The sequence below is a fragment of the Canis aureus genome, chromosome 24, assembly GCF_053574225.1.
Source record: "Canis aureus isolate CA01 chromosome 24, VMU_Caureus_v.1.0, whole genome shotgun sequence".
NCBI classification, from domain to species: domain Eukaryota; kingdom Metazoa; phylum Chordata; class Mammalia; order Carnivora; family Canidae; genus Canis; species Canis aureus.
In genome coordinates, this window is record NC_135634.1 from 47385436 (window position 1) to 47400676 (window position 15241).

General features: G+C 50.0%; 1 long non-coding RNA gene across 1 annotated transcript; it reads right to left on the minus strand.

Annotated features, from left to right (window-relative positions):
- Window positions 1-8943: 8943 nt before the first annotated feature.
- On the minus strand, window positions 8944-14772 carry LOC144296267 (uncharacterized). Its single transcript, XR_013363434.1, has 3 exons — window positions 14473-14772; window positions 11224-11784; window positions 8944-10487 (listed from the first exon to the last, which is right to left on the minus strand). It is a non-coding gene; the product is annotated as an uncharacterized LOC144296267 (long non-coding RNA).
- Between the last annotated feature and the right edge of the window lie 469 nt (window positions 14773-15241).

Below are 15241 nucleotides of genomic sequence, written 5' to 3' on the forward strand. Positions count from 1 at the left end.
TGAATTTTAAGATACATCACAACATTTTAGTGCATCAACAGAGTAAAGGAGCATCATCACATGACCATCTCGAAAGAGGCAGCAGGGGCATTTGACAAAATTCAACACTCCTCATGTTAAAGGTTGGCATCAACCTGACAATGAAGGGAACCTTCTTAATTTGATAAAGGTTACCCACAAAAGAAGGAAAGAAAAGAAAAAACCCTTCTCAGCCTCATGGCTAAATGTAAGTTGTTGAAAGCTTCTCTTTTGGACTAGGAACAAGACAAGGATGCCAGCTAGCATCTCTTTTTCTTCTCCTTCTCCTTCTTTATCTTTTTGAGAGGGATAGAAAGAGCATGAGCAAGGGGAGGGGCAGAGGGAAAGGGAGAGAGAGACTCTCTAGCAGCCTCCATGCTGAGCATGGAGCCCAACACAGGCTGTTATCCCAGGACTCTGAGATCATGACCTGAGCCAAAACCAAGAGTCGGATGCTTACCTGTCTGAGCCTCCCAGGTGCCCCACTAGCATCTTGTCTGCTGACATCATGCTGGAGGTCCCAACCAGGGCATTTAACTAAGGGAACAAAAAGACATAGCATTGGAAAGAAAGATAAGAACTTTCATTGCTTGTGACAGCATGATGCTATTTAGAAAAGCTAGGTTAAATGTCACAGTTCATAAACAAATATGCCAAAGTCACTGAGAAAAGGGCCAATGTTTCTCAGTTTTATTTATTCATATCAACAACAATTAGAAAATTAAAATGTTTTAAAAGACTTTATTTATTTATTCATGAGAGACACACAGAGAGAGAGGCAGAGACACAGAGGGAGAAGCAGGCTCCCTGCGGGGAGCCCAATGTAGGACTCGATCCCAGGGCCCCAGGATCATGTCCTGAGCTGAAGGCAGATGCCCAACCACTGAGCCACCCAGCCGTCCCTAGAAAATTAAATTTAAAAACATTTTCAGTAACAACAAAAATAATCAAATACCTGGGAATGGGTCTTATCAAGATGTATAAGGTCTTTAGAAAGCAAGATACTAATATTAATGAGAAAAAAATGTAATAAAACCTGAATAAGTGGAGAGATATACCATGTTCATTTATTAAAAGGCTCAATGTTTTGATGATGTTGGTTTAATTCAAACTGATCTTTAGAGTCAATGCCATTCCTCTTACAGGTCTAATAGTGTGTGTACGTGTGTGTGTCTGTGCATAGGTATAAATTGGCAAGTGCGTTTTTAAATATGTATGTAAATATGAAAGCCCAGAAACAGGCAAGATGATCTTGAAGCTTAAGGACAAATTTAGAGGATAAGTACTCCTAACCAGGATGGGGTCAAAGATACATAGAAAAATGGAATCAAATAGGGAGTCCAAAAACAAACACATAAGGAGATACTCGATTTATGGCAAAGAGCACCACAGAGCAATAAGGAAATGGAAGTTCCTTCACAGAATGTGCTGGGTCAATTAGCTGTTCCTAGGGAGCAGAATGCATCTCATTCCTACACCACGACTTTAGTCTCAAGGACTAAAAATAAGTGATAAAACTTCCAGAAGCAAACATAGAATATCTGCATGATCTTGAGATGACAAAGATGTATTAAACAGAAACCAAGAACTATTCATCATAAAGACAAAGGTTGATAAAGTATACTGCACTTTAAATAGGAGCTTCTGTTCAACAAACAACATCGTTCCGAGGTCTAAAAAGCAAACCTCAGAGTGAAATAAAATATTTGCAAGATATAGAACTGACAAAGAGCTTGCATCCGGAAACTAGAAAGTATTCCTACAAATGAATGCAAAAAAGATGGACGAACCAGAAGAAAGATGGCAAGAATTTTAACACATTCTTAACAAAAGAAATTCTCCAAATGACCAATAAACATAAATAAATTTTTATTCTCATGAGTCATAATGGAATGGCATTAGCCCTAGTGAGCTATCCCTGGACTCCTGCCAGAACAGGTAAAATTTTAAAAGATTGACAAAGCTGGTGACAGCAGGATGTGAAAAGATGGGAACTCTGACCCATTGCTAGCAAGAAATAGAAATTCTACAGCCGCTTTGGAGATCTCTTTGGCTGTATCTAGGAATACTAAATGTATCTAGCACTTCCACCCCTGGATTTATACCCAACAAAATGCATGTCTGTGCAAAGACAGACATGTTCAACAATCTCCATAGCAGTGTTATTTGTAATTGTTACAAACCAGTAACAATACAAATGTCCAATAAATATAGAGTGGATAAATAAATTATGATATAACTGTACAAGGAAATAGTATATGGTGATAAAAGCAAACTAACCTAGGTGCACTGGGATGAACGAGTCTCAGAAATCTATCACCGAGGGGCACCTCAGTCGGTTAAGCATCTGCCTGTGGCTCGGGTCATGATCCCAGGGTCCTGGGATTGAGTCCCACTTCAGGGGTCCCCCTCAGCGTGGAGTCTGCTTCCCCCTCCACCTCTGCCCCACTCATGCTCACTCTCTCTCTCTCTCAAATAAATAAATGAAATCTTTTTTTTTATAAAGGAAATATATTGTTGACTAAAAGAAACCAGACACCCAAGAATGCCTGTTTATGATTTAATTTATATGAAATGCAGAAATAGGCAAACTAATCTTATGGTTTTGGAAATCAGGACAGTAGTTACCTTTGAGAACCAAGAAGTGAATAGCATTTAAGGGGATCTAGGGCCAAGAAATGTTCTTTTTTTTTTTAATTTCCTTTATTTTTTTTAAAGATTTTATTTTATTTATTCATAGAGACAGAGAGAGAGAGAGAGGCAGAGACACAGGCAGAGGGAGAAGCAGGCACCACACAGAGAGCCTGACGTGAGACTCGATTCTGGGTCTCCAGGATCACGCCCTGGGCTGCAGGCGGCGCTAAACCGCTGGGCCACCGGGGCTGCCCTGTTCTTACTAACCTAGTGCTTATCACGTCTGTGTGGACTTCATAAACATTTGTGGACATGAACTCACTTATATGTGGAATCTGAAATAGTCAGACTCATAGAGGCAGAGAATAGAGCGGTGGTTTCCAGGGAGTGGAGTGTGGGAAATGGGGAGATGTTGGTCAAGGGGTACAAAGGTTCAGTTATGCAGGATGGAAAAGTTCTGGAGATCTGTGCAACATGGTGACAATAACATATTATGTCCTTGAAATTTACTAAGACAGGATCCCTGGGTGGCTCAGCGGTTAATTGTCTGCCTTCAACTGAGGGCGTGACTCCGGGGTCCTGGGATCGAGTCCCACATTGGGCCCCTGCATGGAGCCTGCTTCTCCCTCTGCTTGTGTCTCTGCCTCTCTCTGTGTGTCTCTCATGAATAAATAAATAAAATCTTAAAAAATTTTACTAAGACAAAATAGTCCTTAAATGTTCTCACCACACACATACACACACACACAGGTAACTTATGTGAGCTGATAGATACATAAAGTGGCTTGATGGTGGTGATGATTTCACAGGGCATAGATATATCAAAACATCAAGTTATACACCTTAAATATAGACAATTTTATTTGTCACTTATGCTTCAATAAAAAGGGGGAGGATTCATTCAGCTGCACACTTAGGATGTTTACAACAATTGGCTGGAGGAAGATATTTGCAGGCCACGTTCAGACAATGAAGCAGTACCTGGAATATATATTTAAAATAGCTCCAACAAATCAATTTGACAAAAGACCGACAACTCAAGAACCAGAAGGGATAAAGACAGAAACACATATCATGGCAGAGAAAAGGCAATAAAATACACGATTATAAAAACATGAAAAGGTGTCCAACTTGACTTTTTGAAAATGCACCTAAACAAAAATAGACTTTTTTCAGGAATTCATGCTGTTATATGAGTTGAATCGTGTTTCCCCCAGATCCACATGCTGACGCCCTAAGCCCCAGTAGCTCAGAACGTGATCTATGTGGAGATAGGGTCTTTCAGGAGGTAATGAAGCTAAAAATGAGGTCATTAGGCAGGGCCTCAATCCAATCTGACTGGTGTCCTCCTGAGAAGAGGAGATTAGGACACAGACGCGTACAGAAGGAAGACCATCTGAGGGCTGAGTGGGGAGACAGCCATCCCTACACCAGGGAGAGACAGAGAGGCCTCCGGAGACGCCAGCCCTGCCGACCCTGGACCTCAGACTTGCAGCCCCAGAGCTGTGAGGACACGTTTCCGTTGTTAAAGCAGCCCGCTCTGTGGTCCTTTGTTACGACACCCCAAGAGGCCTACTGTACATGGGAACCAGGAAAGAGACATTAAATACATCCAGACGGTTGCCTGGGGGAGGACAGAGAGGGAGGAGTCGAAATGGGATCGCAGGAGCAGCCGAAGAAGCACCTCGCGGGAGCCTGTAGCGAAGTTGTGCCCCGAACTGAGAAGAGCCATTAACTCAACCCTCCTGCCCTGAGAGTAAGAACCAGAAAGAAAGGAAATGATAACCGAGGGCCCGGCCAGTACCGACACAAGCTGGGCCCCCAGCCACCCTCTTCAGCCGTCCACGCGGACCTCTTGACCTGTTGCACATCCCGCGTGGGCAGGTGTCTTCTTCCTCCTTTGGGATCCCAGAAGCCCCGGTCATGTCCTCCCTCAGGAGTACAGGGTCTCCCTGTCCCCAGTTCCCCTCTTCCTAAACACGAATCAAGGTGATTTACAAACCACTCATGATCCGCAACATAAGATTAAATATTTGAAGAAGTTAGAGCATTGGGAAAGCGGGTCCAGGGAGATGATGCAGATGATGGCACACGCCCTAGCGCGTTGGCAGAGGTGGCCGCCGGTTTAGCTCTGAGCTTTCAGCAACGAAAAGAGGAGAAAAATGTCACTGCACGTACAATAAAAATCTAGCAGTCAGCAGGGCAAATCCAGCCTGGTGTTTCGGTCACTAGTTGTAACTCCGTGAGACAGAAATAGGGCTTTTTCTTGCTTTCATCAACATCTCATAAGGTATATTGTCGAGTCTGCCTTTCATCCCTTAATGTTACCTTGAACAGAATCCCAAACTTTCTAGATATTTCTGCTCCTTGAAACTAACGCCACTTCAAGGCGTCAGTATCTAGCGGGACTCGCATCTCCTACCCTCCCCTGAGCAAATGTAAGTACGTGCCTACGGTTCTTACAAGCGTCCCGGACAGAAAGACTGTGTAACAACGTCACAAATTACGAAACATGCAATGCCCTTGACCGTAAATTCTGTGATTGATTCTGAAGGATCTTTCTCGATTTTTGGTGAACTCATAACCACGGCCAACCTATGGCTGCAACGGACGAAGGAACGCAGTTGGGAGACAAATGACATTTTGATATCGTGAAGACAATTAACTCATAAGACAAAAACGAAACAATGAAGTTGTGTGTGGACACTTGTTTATCACTGGTGTGAGCATCATTGTTGCCAAATGGGGTAGTACTTTTAAACACTTGGACAGGGGCACTGGGTGGCTCAGTCAGTTAAGCGTCTGCCTTCAGCTGGGGTCGTGATCCGGGGTCCTGGGGTCGAGCCCCGAGTCAGGCTCCTTGCTCCGCAGGGAGTCTGCTTTTCCCTCTTCCTCTGCCCCTTCTCTCGCTCGTGCTCTCTCTCTCTCTCTTTCTTGCTCACTCTCTCATTCTCAAATAAATAAATAAAATCTTTTTAAAAAATTCATGAACACTTGCAGAAAATGTCCTCACTTTTTTGGCGCTCTTTATAACATAGTGGCTGTACACCTGCCCGCTTTCAGACCTAAGTGGCATTATTAACATTTTCTCCATCAATTTAAGTCTAGACAACTAACACAACAGTAAATGAAGCCCCAGTGTGTAGCACTTGACAACGTCCGTGGTGTGAAGATCCCTCCTCCCATGGTCAACCTGACATCCCTGAACATGCCATCGGGGAGGGGTGGGTGGTAGGGCGCCGTATACAGCTTTCCATCACAGAGATGCGTGGTATCTATTGTTAGGCATTACGAGATAACAGGAAAATGAAATAAGGTAATCAGGGTAATGAGTTTTGAGTATTCATTGCCTTTGTTTTCCAACAAGCTTTGTTTCATGGTGAATGTATACAATTTCCTTTTTAACGGGGGCTGCGGTTAACAACCGGCTCGGGAATTTCAAAATTCCTAAAAATCTCACCGCCGATTCTCACCAGCCGATCCAGCCGAGCAAGACATGCGTTGCTGTGGCAGCTGTGCTCCCAGTCCCTCCCAGGGGGAGTGGTCGTGTCCACAGCCCCGCTGCCCGCAGGCCAGGGGACCGTCCTGGTGCCGTGTGACTGCCCAGGGCCAGAGCTGATCGGGTCAGACTAAGCCCACGTGACCCAAGAGGATCGGTCCCTAGAGAGACAGACTGACAGCCTCTCTGCTCCTCGGGATGAGAACCAGGATCCAGAGAAAGTGGCCGGCGGGGAGCGGAAGGGAAGGACACCCGCAGACCGAGATGAGCGCGGCGACGGCAAAAGGCCAGTATTTGGAACAAAGTGTCAGACACTATGCCAAGGTCCCAAAGCCACCTTCCTGGGCATTCAGAGGTCCCCCCGGTATTCATCTGCTTCTTCATCTCTGAGCTAGAAACAAGCCAAATCTAAGACGGTTGTCGCGTCATTCACTGGAACCTCAGGCTGCCTGAGCACGGCCCGGCCACAGGCGGCTGCCACGGCCCTGCGAGGGGGAGCGGGCTTGGTCCCCACAGCTCGACGATCCGTGGGCCGCCGCGCGGGGCAGAGACAGGGTGTGACAGCGGACTCGGAGCAAACAGACGCGGCCCAGGGGCAAGGGCAGGGCCGGGCCAGCTGCAGGAGCACAGAGCCGTCGCTGAGCCATCAGGAGCAGGCCCCTGACCATCCGTTTCGATGCTGAAGCCCGGGACCACGGTGTCAGGGCGGCGCAGCCACGGTCTCCGGTTCTGCGGCAGAAATGCCACGTGTCACTCGGGCCTCCCGCTTCCCTCCGTTGGGTTAATACTTCAAATAACACCTCGCATATTTACCTCTTTTTTTCTGAGAATATTTAAGTCTCTGAACGAAGTTCAATTGTACAAGACAGTGTTATCTACTGACGTCACCATGATCTTATGTATTTTTTAAATGTCCAGAATGAGATTTTTAAAAATTTTTTTTTAATTGCTTGAAACTGCAGCCAGAACTTCAGGGCTGCCTCCTTACAGAAGCTGTTCCCCGACTTTGCAGAGATGAAGCTTGACGAGATGCTCAAAGACCCGAAAAAGGATCAGTTGGGAAGGCTAAGGGCAGAGCATTCTGGAATGTTCTGGAAGGTGATTTGGGCCAACAAAGATGGTGCACCCACGTGGGCATGGCACCTGGTTGGGGGTGGGCGGGTGGGTGATGCTCAAACACAAAGCAGCCGTGGCAGGGGTGAACACACTGGTGTCAGGGTGCCGACGCCAAGGAGAGGGCAGCTGCCAGTGAGACGGGGTCCTCTCTGGGCTCCAGACAGGTGTGTGCCCAGGAGCCCACGCAGATGCCCACGACGGAGGGGGGAGGCCGGAGTTGACAGAAGCAGCAGGAGTGGCTGAAAAGAAAGCCAAGCGTATTTATTTCTCATGTTTAAAGTAACTACTGCACATCTTACAAAACTTTGACAATACCGAAAAATACAAATAAAGGAAAGAAACATCACCGGAGTCACCACTTGACAATGCTGGCAAGATGTTCTCTCCTGCCTTGTGATCTGCACCGTGGGTGCGTGGGAGATCCTCGGGAGATTCTACAAGCCTGCTCTCGAACACTTAAAACAGCAACATAAGCATTTTCCCAAATGCTTGTCATCCCAAGACTATCGTAGGAGAAAACCGAGATTTGCTTTGGAAGAAAGAGGTTGATGAATTGAAGTAGACACTAAATGCAGAGATAACCCGCGAGCGTCTTCGGCGGAGGCAGGTGCGAGTCTCAAAGGACAAAACCCAACAGTAGCTACAGCGAAGGCCGTTGGACGTTCCCCACAAACGGGAAATTGTGGCTCGTGCTACGGCTGCATAAAACCTTTTAAAATCCTAAATTTTCCAGTCACGCATAGTCAGATCTCTCCGAACCCCTTGAGGAAACAAAGTCAATGGACTCTTTTTTTTTTTTTTTAAGTCAATGGACTCTTATTTTAAAAAATGAATTTGGGGGATCCCTGGGTGGCTCAGCGGTTTCACACCTGCCTTTGGCCCAGGGCGCGATCCTGGAGTCCCGGGATCGGGTCCTACAACGGGGTCCCTGCATGGAGCCTGCTTCTCCCTCTGCCTATGTCTCTGCCTCTCTCTCTCTCTCTCTCTCTCTCTCTCTCTGTGTCTATCATAAATAAATAAAAATAAATCTTTAAAAATAAAAACTAAAAAATGAATTTGGGGCAGCCCTGGTGGCACAGCGGTTTAGGGCCGCCTTCAGCCCAGGGTGGGATCCTGGAGGCCCGGGATCGAGTCCCACGTCGGGTTCCCTGCATGGAGCCTGCTTCTCCCTCTGCCTGTGTCTCTGCCTCTCTCTATCTATGTCTCTCATGCATAAATAAATAAAATATTTTTAAAAATAAAAAATGAATTTGGAGGTTGGGAAAGAAAAGCAGATGATTTTCTTGGGGGAAAGAAAGGAGAGTTTATAAGATCCTGAAATTCAAACTTGGAATCATTAATCTCAAAGGGCAGAGAAGTCAGGGAAGTATGTGTGAGAGAAAAGTGCTTTGAACACGTAGATTATATTTCCATATCAGTCTGCTCGTATCACTCACTTATTTATGCGTCACAAGAACTGTCCCAGGGAGGAGGCTTTGGTGGGAGGTTTGATGTACGGCTAGGTCACATGTGACAGCATCAGCGCAGGTAAAGCCTGTGATTTAATCACGCCAGCAGCTCGGTGCGTAAATTCACTCTGCTGTGACCCACGGAATTTATAACTGGAAGCCAACAAATGCAGTTCTCCACATCCAGGGTAAGCGTTACTGCGAATCTCCAAATGCCACAGGAAGTTCCCTTGTCCCTTTTATTAAGCAGACTCAGGCATTTATTTTTATTTTTATTTTTATTTATTTATTTATTTTTTCAGACATTTATTTTTAAAGAGAGCGAGAACAATTGCATATTTAGTTTGCATCCTGTGGTTTGCATTTACGTTCTCTGGGTTCCCCTTAATTGTCTAGACCAGGCGTTGTTGCAAACCGAAGGCTTCACGTTCCCGAGAGCGTTTTGGCAAACAGATCGTAAGGACCTGTACTACGTTCTGTTGAAACTTGCGGCGGGTTCACACAACTTCTGGACAAGGCTCAATTATGGGATTTGGGGCTAACGAGAATCTCATCCCCATACACAAATCCGATGCCCACATTCAAGGCCGTCGAAGTGGTTGGGCGTCAAGCCCAGCATGCCTTTGAGTCTACAACTTCACCCCTCAGTAGCTTTGCTGATGCAACTTCTCTTTTCCCTCTTCTACTCTTCAAATGTTCTCATATTTTTGCTTTATCTTCTCCCGACCTGGCCTCCCTGTCCCCCCCACCCCCATATCTAGGTCCCCACATTGCAGATGACGGAACAAGAAGGCAGCAGACTGGCTTATGGGGTGACTCTATGGCCTGGAGGGATTCCAGTCAGTTCTCATTCTTCATTGTCTTCACTGTCCGTAAAGTCACTGCAAACACGGGATGGGTGAGTAACCACGTCATCGCCCGTGGTGAAGATCCTGTCGGCCTCTGGACACGTTTTCCAACATTTCCGGCAACCAGTCAATACATAGTCTTGTTTTACGTGCGTTTATGTTTGGTTGTTTTTTATTTTTATTTTTATTTATTTTTTTAAAATATTTTATTTATTTATGAGAGACACACAATGAGAGAGAGACAGAGAGAGGCAGAGACACAGGCAGAGGGAGAAGCAGGCTCCATGCAAGGAGCCTGACATAGGACTCGATCCCGTGTCTCCAGGATCAGGCCCTGGGCTGAAGGCAGCACTAAGCCACTGAGCCACCTGGGCTGCCCTGGTTGTTTTTTTTAATAATTATTTATTTGTTTGAGAGACAGCGAGTGAGCCAGAGCAAGAAAGCATGGTGAGAGGCCAAGGGAGAGGCTGATTCTCTGCTGAGCAGGGAGCCCGACCCAGGACTCGATCCCAGGACTCGATCCCAGGACCCTGGGATCATGCATGACCTAAGCCAAAGGCAGACACTGACCGACTGAGACCCCAGGCTCCCCTGTGTGCGTTTATGTTTAAAGACAACTTATTTAATATGTACGTGGATTCTTTAGCGCTGAACTCCGAGCCAGCAGCGCTGTCACTCATGCCTGAGCCACACTGAGCTGATGCTCCTGTTTCCTCCATGAGGCACATCTTGGCCTCCTTGCACGGAGGAGCACCAGGCCGCACCTCAGCTCTGTGCATAGAGGCTGCTTTAAACAGCAAAACCATGGACAAAAAAAGCATAAAAACGTGAAAAACGTGGCACTGAAGGAACTATGAAGAGGACACTTGTCTACAGCATGACAGCAGGAGCCGGAAGGCCGAATGTCACCTTGTTCCACCTCACCTGGGAACAGATGGGCAGGTGAGTGAGTGACTCAGATTTTTCAAGGCTCTGCTCATGTCTGCCAATGACCCCAAAAGCACCGGGAGCACCAATTTGGGGCTTTCCAATAAATTTTAACAGGGAGGCACATTTGCAAATCGTAGGCTTCAAATAATAAGGATGGTCTGTATTTTGTTTTCTGTATTTTGTCTCGGTTTTTCTTATTTGCAAAATATACTGGGGGAGGAGGTAGCAGGGAAGGTATGGGCTGGTTTTCAAATCATGCCACCCCCACCCCCACCCCAGGAACCCCAGGAATTAGGGGCCGGGCCTCAGAGCTGGGGTGCAGGGAAGGCAGGGCCGCTTCTCCCTTACTTCCGCTGGTCACAGGACTGCTCCTCCCTCACTGCACCGCCCGCCGCCACGGAACACAGACGTGTTGCACACGCGGCCAGCCCCGAGCGGGCCGTCTGACCCCTCTGCCCCCTGGGGACTCATTGGGGACCTGGCCTCCCTCTCCAGCCTCAGCAATAAGCCCCTCCAGTGCGGAAGAGGAACCCCGGGGTGCAAAGCCGCTCCTGTTTCCCCTGGACGGGCCCGCAGCATCCCAGGGCATGAGCCTCCTCCTGCCTGGGGACTGACATGGTCACCGGGGACAACAGAGCCAAGAGGCGGGAGAGGGGGAAGGTGCTTTCCAACCACATTTCACCTCTTTTTGTCTTATTTGGAAGAGCAAAAGGATAAAGGATTTCCTTACCTCTGTCATTAAAATCATATGAATCTGATTTCTCCTTATAAATCGTGATTGATCCGGGGCTCCTGGGTGGCTCAGTGGCTGAGTGTCTGCCTTTGGCTCAGGACGTGATCCCCGGGTCCTGCAGTCTGCTTCTCTCTCTGCCTATGTCTCTGCCTCTGTGTGTGTGTCTTTTATGAATAAATTAATAAAATCCTTAAAAAAAATAATTATCCCCAAACCCATAATGAATTGTATGTCTTTTACAGATTCAGACATTGCAATTCAAGAGAGGGCAAGTGACTTGCCCAGGGTCACCGAGCTCAGAGATGACGGACGGAGCCAGGATTGGAAACCAGGCCCGCCAGACTGCAAAGCTCACAGGCTGCAGCTCCCCCTCCGAGGGGCCCTGATGGGGAATCAGGGAGAGAATCCTGGTTCTCACCCTGGCTCGGCTGCATGGATCGTAGTTCCCAGAAGCCAAAGCTGTATCTTCACGTTCACAAATAGGTCACCTGTGTTCTTGTTGGGTGCAGCAGGCAGGGCCTGGGGGCTTTCGGGAAGCAGGTGGGCTCTGCGGGTAGCCTGAGCAGACGGGAGATAAGGATGGGAAACGGGGGGTTGGAGACAGGTTAGCAGGCAGAGTGTAGACCTGGGTTGTCTACACTGGCATATAGACCACTGGCTCCCTGGGGCTGCTGAGCACATGGCGTGTGTGAGCCCACGTCAGGCTGTGCTGTCTGTGTGGCATACACGTGAGGCCCGGCAAAGAGAATGCCAAGTGTCTCATTGGCACTGATCATATGCTGACATGACAACATGTGGGATACAGTGGGTGAAATAGAATGGATTTTAAGAGTAATTCCACCAGTTTCTCTTACAGTTTTAATGCAGCTACCAAGACATTTTTAAACTGCATGCGTGGGCTCCATCTGAGGCCCACGTTCTGTCTCTACTGGGCAGAGACTGGGCCAGAGAAATGCCCCGAAGCAAGTTATCAAAACCACCACCAGAACCTTCCGAGGCTCAGTAGGTTACATGCCACAGGAAGAGAAAATCTGAGAAGGAGGAACCTTCAGGATGGACTAGATGCTTTTATGAAACCCTAACTATCTAGACGGAGTGTTCGATTTCTTAGGCTCTAAGGCTATGAGTAAGACTCTGTAGCAATAGAATGAAATAGGATGAAATGCATGATTAACTTCGGAAGCTAATTAAAGCCGTGAGGTAATGGGCCTGATGGTGGGGCCTTGCAGCGCCTTGGCTCTCTCTCCTGGTTCCTGCAGGCCCGACCCCCATCCCGCAGGTGCACTCCCGCAGGTGGAGCGGGCGGGGCCTCCACCCCCGAGGTACTGGCAGGGCCGAGAGTGGAGAGAAGCCAGGGTGTCAGCTCTCTGGGCCACGCCGTGCTGGGCTGCGGGTTGGCCTTGCTGTGGCCCTTGCCAAGCCCACGGCTCCTGCCAGATGGCCACTCCACAGCCGCGGCCCGCTCCCAGGACCAGTCCCTCCCCAGCCCCAGGGAGCTCCACGGTGCCCCGTGGCTTTCCCGGAAACCTGCCCTCTCCTGTGGACAACCCGCTCTTGGCTGATCCCTTTTGAGTGCACCTGGCGGTCCCCGCGCCCGCCCCCGCCCTGCCACTGCCACCCCCCAGCGGATGCAGAGCGCAGCATGACAAACAGCACCTGGGGGGGAACCCAGCTGCGCCCCGCACAAGCGAAGGCAAAACTAAGACACCAACAGGCAAGGACCTCAGGGCAACCGGAGAGACTCCCGTGCAGAGTCCACGCGGGGATGGGGCACAGAGGACGTGGAAGGGGCCAGGGGATGAGAGCAGTTTGCAGCCCAGCTGTGTGACCCTTTGCACACTTCCTGACCACCCAGCCCCACCTTCCTCATCTGTGAGGTGAGCAATGTCCCCCCCCACACACACACACACATGGTTGAGAGGATCAGTCGAATGCATGCCGGGCCCAGGAGGAGAGACTGCCAATAGCCAGTTCAGGGCTGGTGGCAGGTAAGAGAACCCCTGGGGGACATCGGCCCTCCTACCAAACTTGAGTCAGGAGAAGCAGGTGGGACCTGGCCCCTCGTCCTCAGCGACCTCCCGGCCTCCGTCTGTCCCCTCCACTCTGGAGCAGGGCGAGCTGTTGGGGACCTTCCCCAGCCCTCCCCAACCTGGGGCCTCAGGGAAAGCATGAGCAAGAGCTGAGGAACGGGAGGCTACAGCCGCTGGGACAGGTGTCCCCTCTGCCACCAGCTGGAGAGCTTCGGGCTAACCGGCGCTGGGAGTCTCCCCCTCTGCCCCACCTGCCTGATCTGCACCTCGGCCCACGGTGTCCTGTGGCTTCCCGTCCCTCACCGGGTACCTGGGGGTTTCATCTGCTCAGCGCCCTGTGCCTTCTGCATCCTGCGCTCCCAGACCTGCTAAGGTCCCCGCACTCCCCACTGGCTCAGCAGCACGTCCCCACCCCCCTCCCTTGACTGGCAGCCGCCCCCCCCCTCAGCCTGAGATCCCTGCAGCCACCCAAGGGGTGGAGGTTAATGTCTCAGCGACCCCAACCCCTTCACTCTGGGTTGAGAGCTGGTTTGGACACAGCCGACCCAGTATCCTTCCTGCCACCGCGGGACCCGCCTGACCAGCCTCTGCCCTGTGCCATCCAGGGAGTTGGGGGCCCCCCAGGAACTGGCTTGAGAGCATCAGAGCCTGAGCCGCCCATCCCCACTTGCTGCTGGGGCTGGGTACCCGGGCCTCGACCTGCTGACCCGCCATCACCCAGGTCCCCGTGAGCCTCACCCCTCCTCGTCTTCCCCAACTGGCCTCCCACTCTTCAGAGCACTGTGCCTGGTGCTCCACACAGACCCACGCCAGCAACTCTCCATCTGCTTCCTCCTCCCCTCCCCACCCTCCCCCTCCCCCCTCCCCTCCCTCCGTCCCTCCCCCTCCTCCTTCCCTCCTTCCCTCCTCCCCCCTTCCTCTTCCTACCCTCCTCCTCCCCTCCTCCTTCCCTCCCTCCTCCTCTCTTCCTCCCCTCCTGCTCCCTTTCTCTGCCCACCTTCCCCTTCCCCTCCTTCCTTCCCTCCCTCCTCTCCTCCTTCCCACCCTCCTCCTCTCCCTCTCCCCTCCAGCTCCCTTTCTCTGCCCACCCTCCTCCTCTCCTCCTCCCCTCCTCCTCCCTTCCTCTTCCCCTCCCTCCTCCCCTCCCTAATGCCGATTATTATCACCCTTCTTTGTCCAAACCCCTCACACTGAGACTAAGCAAGGGGACCCTCACCTTTTGTGGCCATTCTGGTGATTCGCCTAAACAAAGAGCAAAGAGGAAATGCCGCGTTCTCGCCGGGCCAGAGCACTGTCACACAACGAACAGATTTCGCAATTATCGGTGCCCCTTTGCAGCCCTTGTCACATGGTCTCCGTGGCTGTCCTGCTTTCTGCCGAAGCCCCAGCACAAGCCACGGTGACTCAAGCGGCAGACAATCTATTTATATCTGTTAAATGAGTAAATGGACGCTTTAAGATGAATCCGTGTAACCTGCCAGAATTATTAGAAAAGAAATGCCAAGCCCATGCCCACGGGATGACAGATGATCAGCCGCATCCTCTCCTGGGCCAGGAAGCACGGATCTGGCCGTTTGTGCAGCTGAATCCCACTGGCATCAATCAGTGTCATCTGCTCTCATTTCTTATGGGTCTCGTGAGCTCTAAACAGCCTCACTTAATCTCATTTTAAATCAGTGTGCAGTCTTATTAAGAACAGAGACCTAACGTTTATGAAGTGCATAACTCTGCCCCATCCTGCTCTTGGCGTGATGCCTCGGAACAGAATCGGGCCTCCAGTGCTGACATTCCCGTCTGCAAGGCCCACCCTACCCACTCGCCACAGGCTCAGCCCTCTTGCGTGGTGGCGAGGACGGGAGGGCTGTGGGGGCTGCCCGCGTGGCTCCAAACTCCATGCTCTTGGGGGCCCGGGGGCCCTCCGTGCACAAAGGCAAGCAGGACAGGTGATTCGTGCTGGTTCCATCCCGTTGGCAGGAAATCAGCGG